We start from the raw sequence: 17623 nt of genomic DNA, 5'->3' as shown, positions 1-17623 counted from the left end.
CTCAGCTCTTCCATTATACCATGAAAGTAGCCAGAGACATTATGTAACACATGTATTGGCTGTGTCCCATTACAACTTTACTTACAAATGCAGACTGTGTCAGACATGGTCCATGCATGGTAGTTTGCCACACCCTGTTTTAGAAAGCTCAGGTTTATGATGTGATGGAGAATGCCTACAAGAGCTCTTGTTTTAAATGGTAGAGTGAACATACACTTGAATTCTATCCTGCTTGACCCAAGCTCTTGATAGCGAAAGGTAGAAAAGATAGATGGTAAATAGATAGATAGATGATAGATAAAGAAAATACATAGCTGTTCCAGAAAACAGAAATGGATAACTTCATGAACCAAAAGCAGAGTAATATACTTTAGAAAGGAAGCAGGCCGGAAAACCCACAGTTGCAAAACAAATAGAATTTCCAACTGCCTCTTGTAGCCCCTTCCTGGAAGTAGTCATAGCCCAGGGTGTTCGACTTCTTCCCCTGTTTTTTGTTTGTTTGCTGTTTGCTTTTTTGTGGGTTTATGTTGTTGTTGTTTGCTTTTTTTAAAAAAATTCCCTTTCCCTGCTTTTTTGTCACAGCAGCCTTTGTCACTTCAAACACCGCAAGTGTTCTTTAAAAAAAATTATATCAACCTTTCAATTAAAATGCAACATGTCTGAAACTTGGTATCTGGAGAGGTGAGTTGGACAAAGGAGCCCTTGTTACTGCACGTTTTCATTCTTCAAATTTCACCTTGCACGCAGTAACAGACAGTGCACAAAGCCACTTCCTTATGGACAGAAATTCTGAAATCCTTTTATGCCTGGCCTTTCCATCCTTCAACTTCCCCTCTCCCACGCTGTGAATGATTGTATTGGACATTTTTGTTTTAATGTCAGTGACAGGGGAACACAGGTAGCTCTAATATAGCTGTGACCCAGATGCTTCTGTTTCTAGCGTGTACTTATTTTGCAGCAAACATTTATATCCATGATTTTTCATGGTCTTTTGAAAATAATTAGGCAATATCTCATCTGAGGTAGGATGTTTCTAGGGGTTGTGTTCTGAGGGAGGAAAACTAATCTGTTCTCTTTCCACTGCATTCTAGGAACAGTAAGAGGGCCTTGTGCATGAATAATTTGTTTCCACACTACAGAGTGGGTAATAAGCAGATTAGTAAAAACAATTCTGCTTCACTTCAATAACAGCCTCCTCCAACTCATTTTTTCTCAACAAACTTATTTTTCCAGCAGAAGAATCCCAGACTTCTTAGAGAACCCAGTGACTTTTTGCACCTTAAATCTGTGAAATCCTCATGTTTTCTTCTGCCGTATCCATAGTTCAAACAAAGATGAGGCAAAGCTAGACGCATTCCTGAAGGAACCCAAGAAATTCCTCTCTTTCTTTCTCTGGAATGAAATGAATTCTCTAGACCACCAGTTCTAACCTTCAGAAACCAAACCTGTTTGTGAGATCTCCTTCAAATACTGCTGTGGACCCCAGTGTTTATTCAGTACATTTTTTACATATTTGTTTTATTTGGAATCCATGTATTTGTAATTTTAGTGTTTGTATTAATATCAGGGAGAAATGTTTAAATCTGTCTATGCCATATGTGCCTCTGGCTTATTGCCCAATTAATTGTAGTCTCAGGCTAAGCTTTGGTTTCTGTCTTTAATTTTTGTCAGAAGAAATATAACTGATCTCAAAACATCTGCTTTTATTGTAGGGGCTCGTGCTGCCATCTCCATTCCTCTCTCTTTTCTTGCAATCTGGGTGGAAGTTCTTTAATATGAACATTTCAACCACCTTCATTCTACCATGTCCACTATCAGCACATTCAAACTGATCCAGCCAAGGCTGTCATCTTAGGTCAGGGATTTTTTAGGAATCTATTTTGCTGTGATGCGGCTGGCACCCCTTTGACTCACTGTATCACCCCAGGGTTCTTTTCATTTCAGAAGCCCAAGAGGGCAGAAAAAGAAGTAGGTGAGAAATTAAACACTCTGAGTCAGGAGCATCTCCCCTTGCGTTAAGCAATGTTGTAGAACATCGATGTTCTACGTTGATGTTGGCGACCTTGGTACCATTTTGTCCACTTGATTGGAAAAGCCAGTCAATAATTTCAGGTCACTGTTGGCCTTAGAAGAAGAGCCCAAAGGCAACAAGCAAAGGCGCTTGTGTCCAGTCGCCTCTAGAAGCATTTTCACTTTCCCTTAAGGTTTCCCTTGATGAACATAGAAGTACTGTATGTAGAATTGACCCAGTGCTGCCCTGGTAACTCTGTATATTAGGCCAAATTTACATTTCTTACCTTTATGAGAGGCACCCTGGTAGGCTAGTGAAGTTACACACAAAGTCTGATCTCAGCTGCACTGTCCAGAAATGCAACACGGTCCACTCAAATAACATTCTCTGAGCCTGTTTCTTTAGCTGTGAAAGAAGAATAACATACCCATCTAAAAAGGCAGCTTATTGTATTTGATTGGTCTTTTATTTTCTATGAAACTGTGTTTAACACAGTAATTATTTTCATTTGTGTACTACATTTGTGTTGTGTTTTTGGTTTCAGTTTTGTTTTTGAAATGGAGTCTTTTTTTTAGTGGTTTTTTGTTTTGTTTTGTTTTGTTTTGTTTTTGAGATGGAGTCTTTCTATTGTCACCCAGGCTAGAGTGCAGTGGCGTGATCTCCGCTCACTGCAACCTCCACCTTCCAGGTTCAAGTGGTTCTCCTGCCTCAGCCTCCTGAGAAGCTGGGATTACAGGTGCCCACCACCATGCCCAGCTAATTTTTTAAATATATTTTTAGTAGAGATGGGGTTACAACATGTTGCCCAGGCTGGTCTCAAACTACTGACGTCAAGTGATCCACCCGCCTTGGCTTCCCAAAGTGCTGGGATTATAGGCATGAGCCACCGCGCCTTGCTTGTTTTAAAATAAGGGTTTCTTGGCTAGGCATGGTGGCTCACACCTGTAATCCCAGCACTTTGGGAGGCCAAGGTCAGTGCATCACCTGAGGTCAGGAGTTCGAGACCAGCCTGACCAATATGGAGAAACCCTGTCTCAACTGAAAATGCAAAATTAGCCAGGCATGGTGGTGCATGCCTGTAATCCCAGCTACTCAGGAGGCTGAGGAAGGAGAATTGCTTGAACCCAGGGGGCAGAGATTGCAGTGAGCTGAGATCACACCATTGCACTCCAGCCTGGGCAACGAGCAAAACTCTGTCTCAAAATAAAAAAAAGATTTCTTAAAATGATATTTTCAGTATTTTATAGATGATGTGTAAGCAGCAATCTTAATAGGATGTTACCCGACACTTTGCGAGACTGGCAGCTGATTTGATCCAGATGTCTCTTTTTCTTTTTCTTTTTCTGTTTTTTTTTTTTTTTTTTTTTTTTTTTTTTTTTTTTTTTTTTTTTTTTTTTTTTTTTTGTGACAGAGCCTTGCTCCGTCCCCCATGCTGGAGTGCAGTGGCACGATCTCGGCTCACTGCAAGCTCCACCTCCCGGGTTCAAGCGATTCTCCTGCCTCAGACTCCCGAGTAGCTGGGATTACAGGTGCGCGCCACCATGCCCAGCTAATTTTTTGTATTTTTGGTAGAGACAGCATTTCACCATGTTGGCCAGGCTGGTCTTGAACTCCTGACTTTAGGTGATCTGCCTGCCTTGGCTTCCCAAAGTGTTAGGATTACAGGTGTCAGCCACTGTGCCTGGCCCAGATGTCTCTAATTCTAACATGAGATGTATTGCAGGATCATAGCAGAGTGAGTTGCTGATGTATCCAGAAGGAAACGAGCATGGAACTCTCACGACAGCTGTCCTGAGAAGTGTGTGTGTGCTGTGCTTGAATATCTCACTGCTCATTTATACACAGGCTTTCTGGTGACTGAGTTAACAGTATCTGTTTCATAAATAATGTAGCCCTCTTTCTTTCTTTCTCTCCCTCTCTCTTTTTTTTTTTTTTTGAGACAGGGTCTTGCTCTGCTACCCAGGCTGGAGTGCAATGGTGCACTCTCAGCTCACCGCAACTTCAGCCTCCTGGGTTCAAGCGATTCTCCTGTCTCAGCCTCCCAAGTAGCTGGGATTACAGGCATGTGCCACCACGCCTGGCTAATTTTTTCTTTTTTTTTTTTTTTTGAGACAGAGTTTTGCTGTTTTTGCCCAGGCTGGAGTGCAATGGCACAATCTTGGCTCACCACAATCTTTGCCTTTTGGGTTCAAGGGATTCTCCTGCCTCAGCCTCCTGAGTAGCTGGGATTACAGGCATGTGCCACCACACCCGGCTAATGTTGTAGTTTTAGTAGAGATGGGGTTTCCCTATGTTGGTTAGGCTGGTCTCAAACTCCTGACCTCAGGTGATCTACCTGCCTCGGCCTCTCAAAGTGCTGGGATCACAGGCATGTGCCATCACTCCTGGCCTAATTTTTGTATTTTTAGTAGAGAGAGGGTTTCACTCTGTTGGCCAGGCTGGTCTCGAATTCCTGACCTCAAGTTATCTGCCTGCCTTGGCCTCCCAAACTCTTGGAATTACAGGCGTGAACCACCATGCCTGGCCAGCTCTATTTCTTTAAGCCTACATGTTTTGCACTTGTTAAAAGTATTTGAACATACAATTACTCAGCTTCCCTTGTTTATGTGTGAATTTTGTATAATCTTAAATATTTTTGCCAATCTAAGCTTTATTTTATCCCGTTTCTTCTATATTTGTATAACTTTAGGCGGCTATCTTCATTGAAAATTTTTTCTCAAAAGCCTTAAGAAAGAACATAGTTCTTGGCAGCAATTTGAAAGTTATTTGAGGAGAAGGGGAGACTTACAATGATGATTCAAATGAAGGAAACTAAAAAGTAATGAAGCAAGGCAGAGGAAAAAGCAGTACTCACTTGAGCACATCCCAAAAGAATAACATTTCAAATGTAACTAGAAAAAAGTATGCTGAAGTTCGCAATACAGAAATAATTATTAATAAGATAGCTTTAAAGCCCTGCTCAGCTTTTGAATGTTGGGAATTGACCCAGAGGTGGCTGTAACCTAAGATGGTTCCTTCAGTAATGACCATTTTTTCTTTTTCAAGATGATGATTATTCCCCACCTTCTAAGAGACAAAGACCAACGAGCCACCACAGCCACCAGTCCCAGAACCCGCCAATTCTGGGGAACGGAAAATGAGGGAGTTCAACTCTGGTAAGTTCTCAGCGAAATCCATGACCTTTTGCTTTATCTTCTGGACTCTCAATGTGACTGATGAAAGTTACCACATGCTCTGCAGGGGGAAATGGTTTAGCATGTGTTACTACATCTTAATCACATCTTTGTAAAGCCAGGAGCATTTTACAAGTCACGTTACAGACATTGTTTAAACATAGTCTGTATTTACCAAAGTATAGGACGTTGTATCATCTCATATTAATTAGTTGGCTCAAAATTAGTGCTAATGACTTAGTAATTCAGTGATTTCTGTTAGCTTTAAAACCTTTATTTCAGAACTATTTCACCTCTTGGTTTTCATTTTTGCTGTGTGTCACTGCCTGCCGGCTGCTAATTTATTAACTCCCAGTGAATCATGTGTCCTGTGAAGGGACTCAATATTAGTGGCAATTTATGTTGATGATTTGCATTTTGAATAAATAGTTTGAATACATAGAACATTAAGCTTGTATACATTTTGAAAATAGTATTTTAATATTCTACTGTGTCATAGTTACAATGATTGGATATATATTGAATTTATATGTACTTTAAGTTGTTATATGTTTATGGTCTTTAGCATTCTAACGAGCAATTGTATATCTGTTAAGTCTTTTTTTTTTTCAAGATTAGACTGATTTATTGAGGCATCTGTTTGATGCCACATTAAGTGGCCCAGGCTTTGTGTAGGGGTTGAGGTTAAAGCAGGAAGAAGGGTGGTGAGAGGCGGGGTACCAGGATTAGGTTGGAATACCTGGGGGTGCTCTGAGGCTCCCCAAGTTTCCCTGGTCTTGGCCGGCTGTGCTGCTGGCCTGGGCATCTGATGGGCCTGCAAGCGTGGTCCAGGGGATAGGGCAGGGACTTTGGAGTCACGCCGTTGGCTTTGAATCCAGACTCCTACACTTGGTAGCTGTGAACTCTCCATGCCTCAGGGACCTGCAGAACTGAGCTCTGTCGGAGCCAGGTTCCATCCAGGCACTGCGCATCCATCCAGAGGGGCACTGCCTCAGGTTGCTCGCTATTCACTGCCTTCTCAAGCAGACCCTTGTCTCCTTCTAGGCCCTCACAATCCAGTGGAGGAGACGAAACTCATCTGCCTCTGTCCCTCTGGGCACGCGTCATGCCAGGTGCATCTGTGGACAGGGGCCATGCTCCTGGGCTTCCAAAGTTGGAGAAAGCTGCCAGGCTCAGGTGGGTACATCACAGCAGCTGCTGCCCTCTGAACACAGTGACAAAAGAACACTCTGGGCCTGGAGCCCTGGTCTGGGGCATTGGGCAAGGCTGTTGCACTTCTCTGATCCCATTTCCCCATCTGGAAAGTGTGCTGATTGTATCTCCCTGTGGGCACTGAGGGCTCAGTGTTAGTTTGAGAGCCAGCATCTGGGGTTTGGGCTGTAATTCCCTGTCAGCCCCATAGCTGCGGGGAACCAGGGACTTTGTTGGGATACCCTAGGCATCAGTTTAGCTTCCTGCCCCTGGCTTGGGCTCAGCACCTGAAGTAGTCTAGGGGGTAGGTGGTCCTGGTGGGGGCTGGGGCTTTTACCCAGACTGATGTCACACTCAGAGCCAGAAGTCTTGGTGCGTGCTCTGGGCAAAGGTGCCAGCCTGTGCGACAAGAGCGAAACTCTGTCTCCAAAACAAAAACAAAAAACCTTGCATCGTTTCAAGGGGCTCACACCTCCCTAATGGCCTGGTAGTTGGCTGGCTCTGGCCTGCATCTGGCCCCGAGGGTGTAGGTAACACCCCACCTTACCTGGTTTCTTCCTGCCAGGGCCAATCTTCAGACCTCAGGACTTTACAGCCTATCCCACCTCCCCTCTGGCCAGCCTTGAGCCCTTGTGGGTCCAGCACTTTTTCCAGGCTGTCTCCTGGTTGTCCTTCTGCCTCGAGGCCTGGCTCATGCTGCTCCTCCTCCCACTCTCCAAGACCCACAAGGACCACTCCACACCCAGCTCAGCCCCATCCCCTCAGATAGTCCTTTCTCTTTCCTCAGGTGGCCAGGTGCATATCTTGGTGTGAGGACCTTCACTGTATCTGGGAATGCCTACTGGTTACCTTGGTAACAGAGAACAAGGCATTTACCTGATATGAGTGTCTTGGTTCACTGTCTACATGGCTAGGGAGGGAATCAATAATAGGCTTTTCACTTGCTGCAAGGGCCAGTTCTCCTGGCCCCATGGCTCTAGGGATGGAGGACACTGCAGGAGATGCACCACTCACTTCCCAGCTGAGGACTGTGGATCATCTCAGGGCGATTTCACAGTCCCCACATGCCCCACCCCCTCAGCTCTGCAAATACCAAGCAGTGCAGCCTGCCTAGGGGATGATGGGCTCGAGAGTGCCCAGGTAGTGCCCAGAGTGCCCTTGGCAGGCCCCTCACCTAGCTGCTTCCACAGCTCTGTAGCAAGAGTTCTAACCTTTTTTGACCGTGAAGCCTGCTGAGAATAAGAGCTGTGGACTGTTTTCCCAGAAAGGCATGTACATGCTCTCCACACAAAACCTTTCATCGTGGCCAAGCACAGTGGCTCATGTAATCCCTTTGGGAGGCGGAGCCAGTCAGATCACCTGAGGTCAGGAGTTCAAGACCAGCCTGCCCAACATGGCAAAACCCTGTCTCTACTAAAAATACAAAAAATTAGCCAGGCATGGTGGCAGCCACCTGTAATCCCAGCTACTCCAGAGGCTGAGGCAGGAGAATCACTTGAACCTGGGAGGTGCAGGTTGTAGTGTGGTGAGATCACGCCACTGCACTCCAGCCTGGGTGACGGGAGCGAAACTCTGTCTCAAAAAACAAAACAAAACAAAATCTTGCATCCTTTCAGGGGGCTCACACCTCCCTAAGGGCCCAGTAATTAAACCCTTTGGGCCTGCGGGTGAGAAACTTTGTCTCAGTTCTTCCCCAAGTGATCAGCCCAGGGGTAAGGAAGGAGAAGCCAGAAAGCAGGACCCATGAGAAGGGCCCCCTCCTGGAGTTTGAGGCCCACTCCCTCCTGCCCCTGCCTCTCCTTTGTCCAGGACTCCTCCCTGCTCTGCCCCACTCCTGGGGCCATAACCATGGGGAGCTGGGTTTTCTACAGGCCCCTGGGCACAAAGTGGGCAGGCTCACCTGGAGGCGATCAGAGTAACATGGCAGGAAGTGAGGGGGAAAGCCGCCCTGGAACTGTGCCTCTCTGCCCCCTGACATCATTGGCGTGCACTCCTCCCTCCCCTCAGGCAGTGGCATGAGTTCCATGTGAGCGCTGTCCTGCTCCCTCTGCTGCCTCTTTTTTTTCTTGGGGCTGCCATAACACTTCCCTTCCCCAGCCCTGCCAACCTGGTGGGACATTGGGCTTCCCTCTCACAGGGTCCTGGGGACAGGCCCATCCTTTATCATACCCACAGAGAGACCGTTTTTTTCCTCAGGACCTGGGGAGCAGCCAGGTTCCATGAGCTAAATGCAGATCTGAACCAAGCTGGGATTGGGGTACACACTCTGCTCTACTGAAAAGTAGCTAGGGATTCCAACTAGGTGAGAAGGAGAGTGGGGCAGAGCCAGACCAGACAAGGACTGATCACCTGGAAAAAGCCTGCCATCAAAGGTCTTGGCAAATGCTGCGTGCAGTGGTCTCTCCTGTAATACCAGCATTTTGCGGGGCTGAGACAGGTGGACTACTTGAGGCAAGGAGTTCGAGTCCAGCCTGGGCAACATGGCAAAACCGCATCTCTACTAGAAATACAAAAATTAGCTAGGCATGCTACACTCCTGTAATCCCAGCTACTCAGGAGACTGAGGCAGGAGAATCACTTGAACTGGGGAGGCAGAGGTCGAAGTGAGCCGAGATTGTGCCCCTGCACTCCAGTCTGGGAGACAGAGTGAAACTGGCCTCAAACAAAAAAGAATATGGCCTTGGCAGAGAGGGGCCAGCCCAGCAGTGCCTTCCCTTGGGTTTCTCCTGGGTAGGCCTCTGCCATGAGAAGGTGCTTCCTTCTGCCTGTCCATGGCCCACAGCAATGGAATGTCTGCTTCTGGGGTTTGGGTGGGAGACTGCTGGCAGAACTGGAAACCTTCAGGTGGGGTTTTTTTGTTTTGTTTTGTTTTCGAGATGGAGCGTCGCTCTGTCACCCAGGCTGGAGTGCAGTGGTGGAATCTCAGTTCACTGCAACCTCCGCCCCCTGGGTTCAAACAATTCTCCTGTCTCAGCCTCCTGAGTAGCTGAGATTACAGGCATGTGCCACCATGCCCGGCTAGTTTTTGTATTTTTTGTATAGATGGCATTTCACCATGTTGGCTGGGCTGGTCTCGAACTCCTGACCTCAAGTGATCCACCCACCTCGGCCTCCCAAAGTGCTGGGATTACAGGCATGAGCCACTGAGCCCAGCCCCTTCAGGGGGGTTTTGAGGCTTCACTACTATACTAGTTTCCTGTGGCTGCTGCAACAAATTGCCACACACTTAGTGACTTAAAACAACCAAAATGTATTCCCTTACAGGTCTGAAGGCCAGAATTCTACAGTAAGTCCTACTGAGTCAAGGTGGGAGCAGGGTCGGTGGCTTCCGAGGCTCTGCGGGAGAATCCGTTTCCTGGCCGTAGAGGTGGCCTGCACTCCTCAGCTTGTGCTGCCCGTCTCGAATGACTGGAGTTTCCTGCTTCTGTCACTACACCTCCCACCCTCTCCATCACCTGCTCTGCTCTTGCAAGGATCCGAGTGAGTACATTAACCCCAAAAGCCAAAGACCCTTAACTTCATTATATCTGCAAAGCCCCTTTTGCCATATAAGGTCATGTTCACCAGTTCCCGGGATTAGGATATGGGCATCTTGGGGGCATCAGCCTGCTACAGCTAGGCTGCAAAACTGTTACACCCTCCTGGTGTTTCAATGATTGGGAGAAAAAGGGTTGGCATTTTTTGCTTAGGGGTCCCTCTTAAACTTGTATCTGTAAGGTCGGGGGTCCCTCTTAATCTTGTGTTTTTGTTTTTGTTTTTTTGAGGTGGAGTCTTGCTCTGTCATCCAGGCTAGCAGTGGCATGATCTTGGCTCACTGCAATGTCTGCCTCCTGGGTTCAGGTGATTCTCCTGCCTCAGCCTCCTGAGTAGCTGGGACTACAGGCGCCCGCCACCATGCCCTGCTGTTTTGTATTTTTGGTAGGGACGGGGTGGGGGTGGGGCTAGGGAGGGGGGTTTTGGCTATGTTGCCCTGAGCTCAAAGCGATCTGCCTGCCTCTGCTGCCAAAGTGCTGGGATTACAGGCCTGCACCACTGCACCTGGCTGCTGTAAAGTCTTATTTCACACAGCTGAGACATGTTTTAGGAAGTTTGCTAAAAGACCCCTGGAGACCGCCTCATTGTGACCTGCCTGTTATCGTGTTTAGTTTGATTGAACTTTTCTGCCCTCCTGCTTTTCAGCTTCTCTAATAGTCTCCCATTAAACCAATTCTAAGAACCACCAAAAAGGGGAAATTTTTTCTTGAAAACAATAAAATGATATGGACTGTTAGAATGTAAAATATATGAAATCAGTCATTATACGTTCGTGCTGCTCTGACATAGGGAAGTATTATTGAGAAGCAACTTTTGCTTGATTTTCAGAGAAATGGAATCATCGTATCGCTGATCTACGTAAACAAATTGAAGAATTGTCTGAAAGAAAATATGGTATGTCTAAACTGGAAAAGTCCTGTAATCTTATGTTCATGGGCGTTTACACAGTGGAGTTACTGTTCATCATGGGGGTACCGTGGACAAGCCCAGGGCTGCCGGCGAGTCATGCCATCCTTACACGTTTCTCCTTGTAAGGTGCTTTGTAGTGTCTACACACTTTGTTTCTAGATTGCTGCAAAGCTGAGGAAAAGTTGTATTTCTTTAGTTATTAGTTAGCATTTCTTTGAAACTTTCAGTATGGAGATTGGAAATTTATTTACATATTTATTGCAAAGCCCTGGATTTTAGGGATTTCATTGAATTATTTATTTATTTGTTTTGAGACAGAGCCTCACTCTGTCGCCCAGGCTGGAGTGCAGTGGCACGATCTCGGCTCACTGCAACCTCCACCTCCCGGGTTCAAGCAGTTCTCTGCCTCAGCCTCCCGAGCAGCTAGGATTACAGGCACCAGCCACCACGCCTGGCTGATTTTTGTATTTTTAGTAGAGACGGGGTTTCATGATCTTGGCTAGGCTGGTCTTGAACTGCTGACGTCCTGATCCACTCACCTCAGCCTCCCAAAGTGCTGGGATTACAGGTGTGAACCGCCATGCCTGGCCAAATATTATTTTTTTAAATGAATTGTTTCTCTTAGTCTGCTTTGTTAAATTTGGAATTCATCTGGGCGCGGTGGCTCACACCTGTAATCCCAGCACTTTGGGAGGCCAAGGCAGGCAGATATCTAGGTCGGGAGTTCGAGACCAGCCTGACCAACATGGAGAAACCCCGTCTCTACTAAAAATACAAAATTAGATGGGTGTAGTGGTGCATGTCTGTAATCCCAGCTATTCGGGAGGCCAAGGCAGGAGAATCGCTTGAACCCAGGAGGCAGAGGTTGCGGTGAGCCGAGGTTGCACCATTGCACTCTAGCCTGGGCAAAAAGAGCAAAACTCCATCTCAAAATAAATAAATAAATAAAATGTTCAGTACTCACCAAGGTGCCCCTATTGTCTCTACTTTTACTTTGATGCATCACTGAATTGATGTTAGATTTCAAATTCATCATTGCCCTGATAGTATTCTATCCTGAAGCCACCTTTATATAGTGATGAAAGAAATTGGCGATTTGTTATTATCCTCTCTCTGTTGGTATACATCAAATGCTCACCTAACAAGAGCAACAACCAGTGGAAAACATGATGTTTTTATTTGGGTAACTATTTACTTGTAACCTACTAGCAAACTATAAAATTGTATGATATGCAGAATTTTAACTGAATTGCTTTAAGTGAACATTTAAACATGATAAACAATATTGATGGTATTTATGTTAATGTACTTAAAATGAACATTTTTCTTCATTATGAGTAATATGACCTACTCCTCAATGAAAACCTAGCACTAAGTTTGCTAATGAATTCAATAACATTTCCATAATATTTTTAGTTACATGCTTAAGGTTCTCTTAGTGTTTCTCCCACTTTTTAATAGCTTATGCCTTTTTCACCTTTGGTTTTTTTTTGGTTCATTTTAAAGTAAAAATCTCACAACATGTGATATCTGGAAACACTGTAACCTAGTGGTAAGACCATAGGCCCTGGGGACACAGGCTGGCCACGTCTCTTCTCCTGTCTGAGCTTTAGTATCCTCTTTTGTGGTCATGAGAACTGAAGATCTGTTCCGAAGATTTGATAAGATAGTGAAGTGCTTCACATAATACCAGACATATAAATACACAGTAAATGCTTCCTCCTTATATTTTTATTGATTGATTGATTGAGACAGAATCTTGCTCTCTTGCCCAGGCTGGAGTGCAGTGGCGTGATAATGGTTTCTGCAACCTCCACCTCCTGGGTTCAGGCAATTCTCCTGCCTCAGCCTCCCGAGTAGCTGGGATTACAGGTGCCTGCCACCATGCCCAGCTAATTATTGTACTTTTAGTACAGACGTGGTTTTACCATGTTGGCCAGGCTGGTCTCGAACTCCTGACCTCATGATCTGCCTGCCTCGGCCTCCCAAACTGCTGGGATTACAGGTGTGAGCCACTGTGCCCAGCCTGTCTTTTCTCTTCACACCTGCAGTTCATGATGAAATATTAAATATGTACTAGTGGATATTACTTTGCTGAATATTGCCTAGTGAATATTAAGTATTTATTCTCACCTTTCAGACATGAACTTATGAATTCAACAGGTGAAGATTTACAACTTGATAAATCAGCTTTGTGAGGTACGTCTTCAGTCTTACGTCAGATTAGAAGATTATGTGAGGTAATTAACACTTAACATTGATTTAATGGTAGCTTCCACATGAAATAGTATGCCTCTAAGTATTAATTATGTCCTAGGACAGGAGAATTCATGTTGTCAAAATTCTCATACTCTCTAGAACAATAAACTCATTTTCTTTTTATTAGTAAATATTGCATTTATGGGTAGACAAAACTGAACGAACAATATTTGTTCTACTTTTGAGATGCAAGATTCATCTGGCATAATGCATTGAACAGGTTATTATTGAAGTCTACACCAGTCAACTGAATAAGCATTCATCAAATGTCCATGATATGCAGGACATAAGTTTTCTTTTAGAGTATGGAACCATGCATATTATCTTTTAATTAGATGATTTAGTTAGATATGTTTTTAAAGAACTAGAAATATAATTGATTTTCTTGTTTTGGCTCTGGAGTGGAGTGGGGACGAAACAGAATGGATTCACACTGTTTAGATTTACTAAAATGGAAGGATTGCAGCAAGATCATATCCCTAGTCTCCCCATAGCAAATGTCACCTGCTAGCTGTTTTTTTTTTTTTTTTGGAGGTTGAAGTTTTGTTCTGTCGCCCACGCTGGAGTGCAGTGGTATGATCTCAGCTCATGGCAAGCTCACCTCCTGGGTTCAAGCAATTCTTCCTGCCTCAGCCTCCTAAGTAGCTGGGATTACAGGCCTCTGCCACCACGCCTGCCTAATTTTTGTATTTGTAGTGGAGTTGGGGTTTCACCATGTTGGCCAGGCTGGCCTTGAACTCCTGACTTCAGGAGATTCACCCGCCTCAGCCTCCCAAAGTGCTTGGGATTATGGGTGTGTCACTGCACTTGGATTTAATGGGATATTTCACTACAGACTTTGGTAAACAGAATATTAGCATTTTTGGTGTTCTTTTTATTTTACTCATACTATTTTTCTTTGGACTCAATCACAATAACAGAATTAAAGATCAAAGTGTAAAAGTTAAAGACCAGTACAGATTCAATAATTATTCTTTTCTACATACTGTGTTTTAATGATATCCCTTTTTCTTTTTGTTCTTATAGCTCGAGCTGTAAAAGCCAAAGGTCCGGAGAAGATCCCATACCCTTTCTTCCAGTCTCATGTTGAAGATTTTTATGTAGAAGGCCTTCCCAAAGGAATTTTTTTTTTCTTTTGAGATGGAGTTTTCACTCTTATCGCCCAGGCTGGGGTGCAATGGCGCAACCTTGCTGGTCACTGCAACCTCTGCCTCCTGGGTTCAAGAAATTCTCCTGCCTTAGCCTCCCAAGTTGCTGGGATTACAGGTGCCCACCACCACACCAGGCTAATTTTTGTATTTTTAGTGGAGATGGGGTTTCACCATGTTGGTGGGGCCAGTCTCGAACTCCTGACATCAAGTGATCTTCCCGCCTCGACTCCTGACATCAAGTGATCTTCCCGCCTCGGCCTCCCAGAGTGCTGAGATTACAGACGTGAACCCATGTCTGGCCAGGAATTTTGTTTTTTAGGAAGGCTTTATACTAATGGAATTCCTGGCCTTGAGAGGATGTTACTTTCGAAGAAAAGGATTTTTTTGTTATTAAAAGGTAAGATTTGCTCTCCCTCTCCCTCTCCCTCTCCCTCTCCCTCTCCCTCTCCCTCTCCCTCTCCCTCTCCCTCTCCCTCTCCCTCTTTCCACGGTCTCCCTCTGATGCTGAGCCGAAGCTGGACAGTACTGCTGCCATCTCAGCTCACTGCAACCTCCCTGCCTGATTCTCCTGCCTCAGCCTGCCGAGTGCCTGCGATTGCAGGCACGCGCCGCCCCGCCTGACTGGTTTTCGTATTTTTTTGGTGGAGACGGGGTTTCGCTGTGTTGGCCGGGCTGGTCCCCAGCTCCTAACCGCGAGTGATCGGCCAACCTCGGCCTCCCGAGGTGCCGGGATTGCAGACGGAGTCTCGTTCACTCGGTGCTCAATGGTGCCCAGGCTGGAGTGCAGTGGCGTGATCTCGGCCCGCTACAACCACCTCCCAGCTGCCTGCCTTGGCCTCCCAAAGTGCCGAGATTGCAGCCTCTGCCCGGCTGCCGCCCCGTCTGGGAAGTGAGGAGCGTCTCCGCCTGGCCGCCCATCGTCCGGGATGTGAGGAGCCCCTCTGCCTGGCTGCCCAGTCTGGAAAATGAGGAGCGTCTCTGCCCGGCCGCCATCCCATCTAGGAAACAAGGAGCGCCTCTTCCCGGCCGCCATCACATCTGGGAAGTGAGGAGCGTCTCTGCCCGGCCGCCCATCGTCTGAGATGTGGGGAGCACCTCTGCCCTGCCGCCCCGTCTGGGATGTGAGGAGCGTCTCTGCCCGGCCGCCCCGTCTGAGAAGTGAGGAGACCCTCTGCCTGGCAACCGCCCCGTCTGAGAAGTGAGGAGCCCCTCCGCCCGGCAGCCGCCCCGCCCGAGAAGTGAGGAGCCCCTCTGCCCAGCAGCCACCCCGTCTGGGAAGTGAGGAGCATCTCCGCCCGGCAGCCACCTCGTCCGGGAGGGAGGTGGGGGGGTCAGCCCCGCCAGGCCAGCCGCCCCATCCGGGAGGGAGGTGGGGGGGTTAGCCCACCGCCCAGCCTGCCGCCCTGTCCGGGAGGGAGGTGGGGGTTCGGCCCCCCGCCTGGCCGGCCACCCGGTCCGAGAGCTGAGGGGCGCCTCTGCCCGGCCGCCCCTACTGGGAAGTGAGGAGCCCCTCTGCCCGGCCAGCCGCTTCGTCCGGGAGGGAGGTGGGGGGATCAGCCCCCCGCCCGGCCAGCCGCCCCGTCCGGAAGGGTGGTGGGGGGGTCAACCCCCCACCTGGCCAGCCGCCCCGTCCAGGAGGGAGGTGGGGGGGTTAGCCCCCTGCCTGGCCAGCCGCCCCTTCCGGGAGGTGAGGGGCACCTCTGCCCGGCCGCCCCTACTGGGAAGTGAGGAGCCCCCCCGCCCGGCCAGCCGCCCCGTCCGGGAGGGAGGTGGGGGGGGGTCAGCCCCCCGCCCGGCCAGCCGCCCCGTCCAGGAGGGAGGTGGGGGGGTTAGCCCCCTGCCTGGCCAGCCGCCCCGTCCAGGAGGTGAGGGGCGCCTCTGCCCGGCCGCCCCTACTGGGAAGTGAGGAGCCCCTCTGCCCGGCCAGCCGCTCCGTCCGGGAGGGAGGTGGGGGGGTCAGCCCCCCGCCCGGCCAGCCGCCCCGTCCGGGAGGGAGGTTGGGGGGTCAGCCCCCCGCCCGGCCAGCCGCCCCGTCCGGGAGGTGAGGGGAGCCTCTGCCCAGCCGCCCCTACTGGGAAGTGAGGAGCCCCTCAGCCCGGCTAGCCGCCCCGTCCGGGAGGGAGGTGGGGGGGTCAGCCCACCGCCCAGCCTGCCGCCCTGTCCGGGAGGGAGGTGGGGGGTCAGCCCCCCGCCTGGCCAGCTGCCCCGTCCGGGTGGGAGGTGGGGGGGTCAGCCCACCGCCCAGCCTGCCGCCCTGTCCGGGAGGGAGGTGGGGGTTCGGCCCCCCGCCTGGCCAGCTGCCCCATCCGGGAGGTGAGGGGCGCCTCTGCCCGGCCGCCCCTACTGGGAAGTGAGGAGCCCCTCTGCCCGGCCAGCCGCCCCGTCCAGGAGGGAGGTGGGGGGGGTCAGCCCACTGCCCGGCCAGCCGCCCCGTCCGGGAGGTGAGGGGCACCTCTGCCCGGCCGCCCCTACTGGGAAGTGAGGAGCTCCTCTGCCCGGCCACCACCCCGTCTTGGAGGTGTACCCAACAGCTCATTGAGAACGGGCCATGATGACAATGGCGGTTTTGTGGAATGGAAAGGGGGGAAAGGTGGGGAAAAGACTGAGAAATCGGATGGTTGCCGTGTGTGTGTAGAAAGAGGTAGACATGGGAGACTTTTCATTTTGTTCTGTACTAAGAAAAAATTCTTCTGCCTTGGGATCCTGTTAATCTGTGACCCTACCCCCAACCCTGTGCTCTCTGAAACATGTGCTGTATCCACTCAGGGTTGAATGGATTAAGGGCGGTGCAAGATGTGCTTTGTTAAACAGATGCTTGAAGGCAGCATGCTCGTTAAGAGCCATCACCACTCCCTAATCTCAAGTACCCAGGGACACAAACACTGCAGAAGGCCACAGGGTCCTCTGCCTAGGAAAACCAGAGAACTTTGTTCACTTGTTTATCTGCTGACCTTCCCTCCACTATTGTCCTGTAACCCTGCCAAATCCCCCTCTGCGAGAAACACCCAAGAATGATCAATAAAAAATAATAAAAAAAAAAAGGTAAGATTCCTGGATTCTTATTGGACTGTTATGAGTAATCCATCTTTAGTCATTCACCACTAGAGTTGTATTTAATTAAGTCTGAGTTATTTTATGGTGGTTTGGTTTTGTTTTGTTTTGTTTTTACCGAATTTTGTTCTCATTGCCGTGCTTGAGGGCAATGATGTGATCTCAGGTCACCACATTCTCTGCCTTCCAGGTTCAAGCAATTCTCCTGCCTCAGCCTCCTTAGTAGCTGTATTTACAGGCATGCGCCACCATGCCTGGCTAATTTTTTGTATTTTTAATAGAGATGGTGTTTCACCATGTTGACCAGGCTGGTCTAGAACTCCTGACCTTGGGTGATCCACCAG

This window comes from Gorilla gorilla, chromosome 5 (assembly GCF_029281585.2).
Source record: "Gorilla gorilla gorilla isolate KB3781 chromosome 5, NHGRI_mGorGor1-v2.1_pri, whole genome shotgun sequence".
NCBI classification, from domain to species: domain Eukaryota; kingdom Metazoa; phylum Chordata; class Mammalia; order Primates; family Hominidae; genus Gorilla; species Gorilla gorilla.
This window is presented reverse-complemented; position numbering follows the sequence as displayed.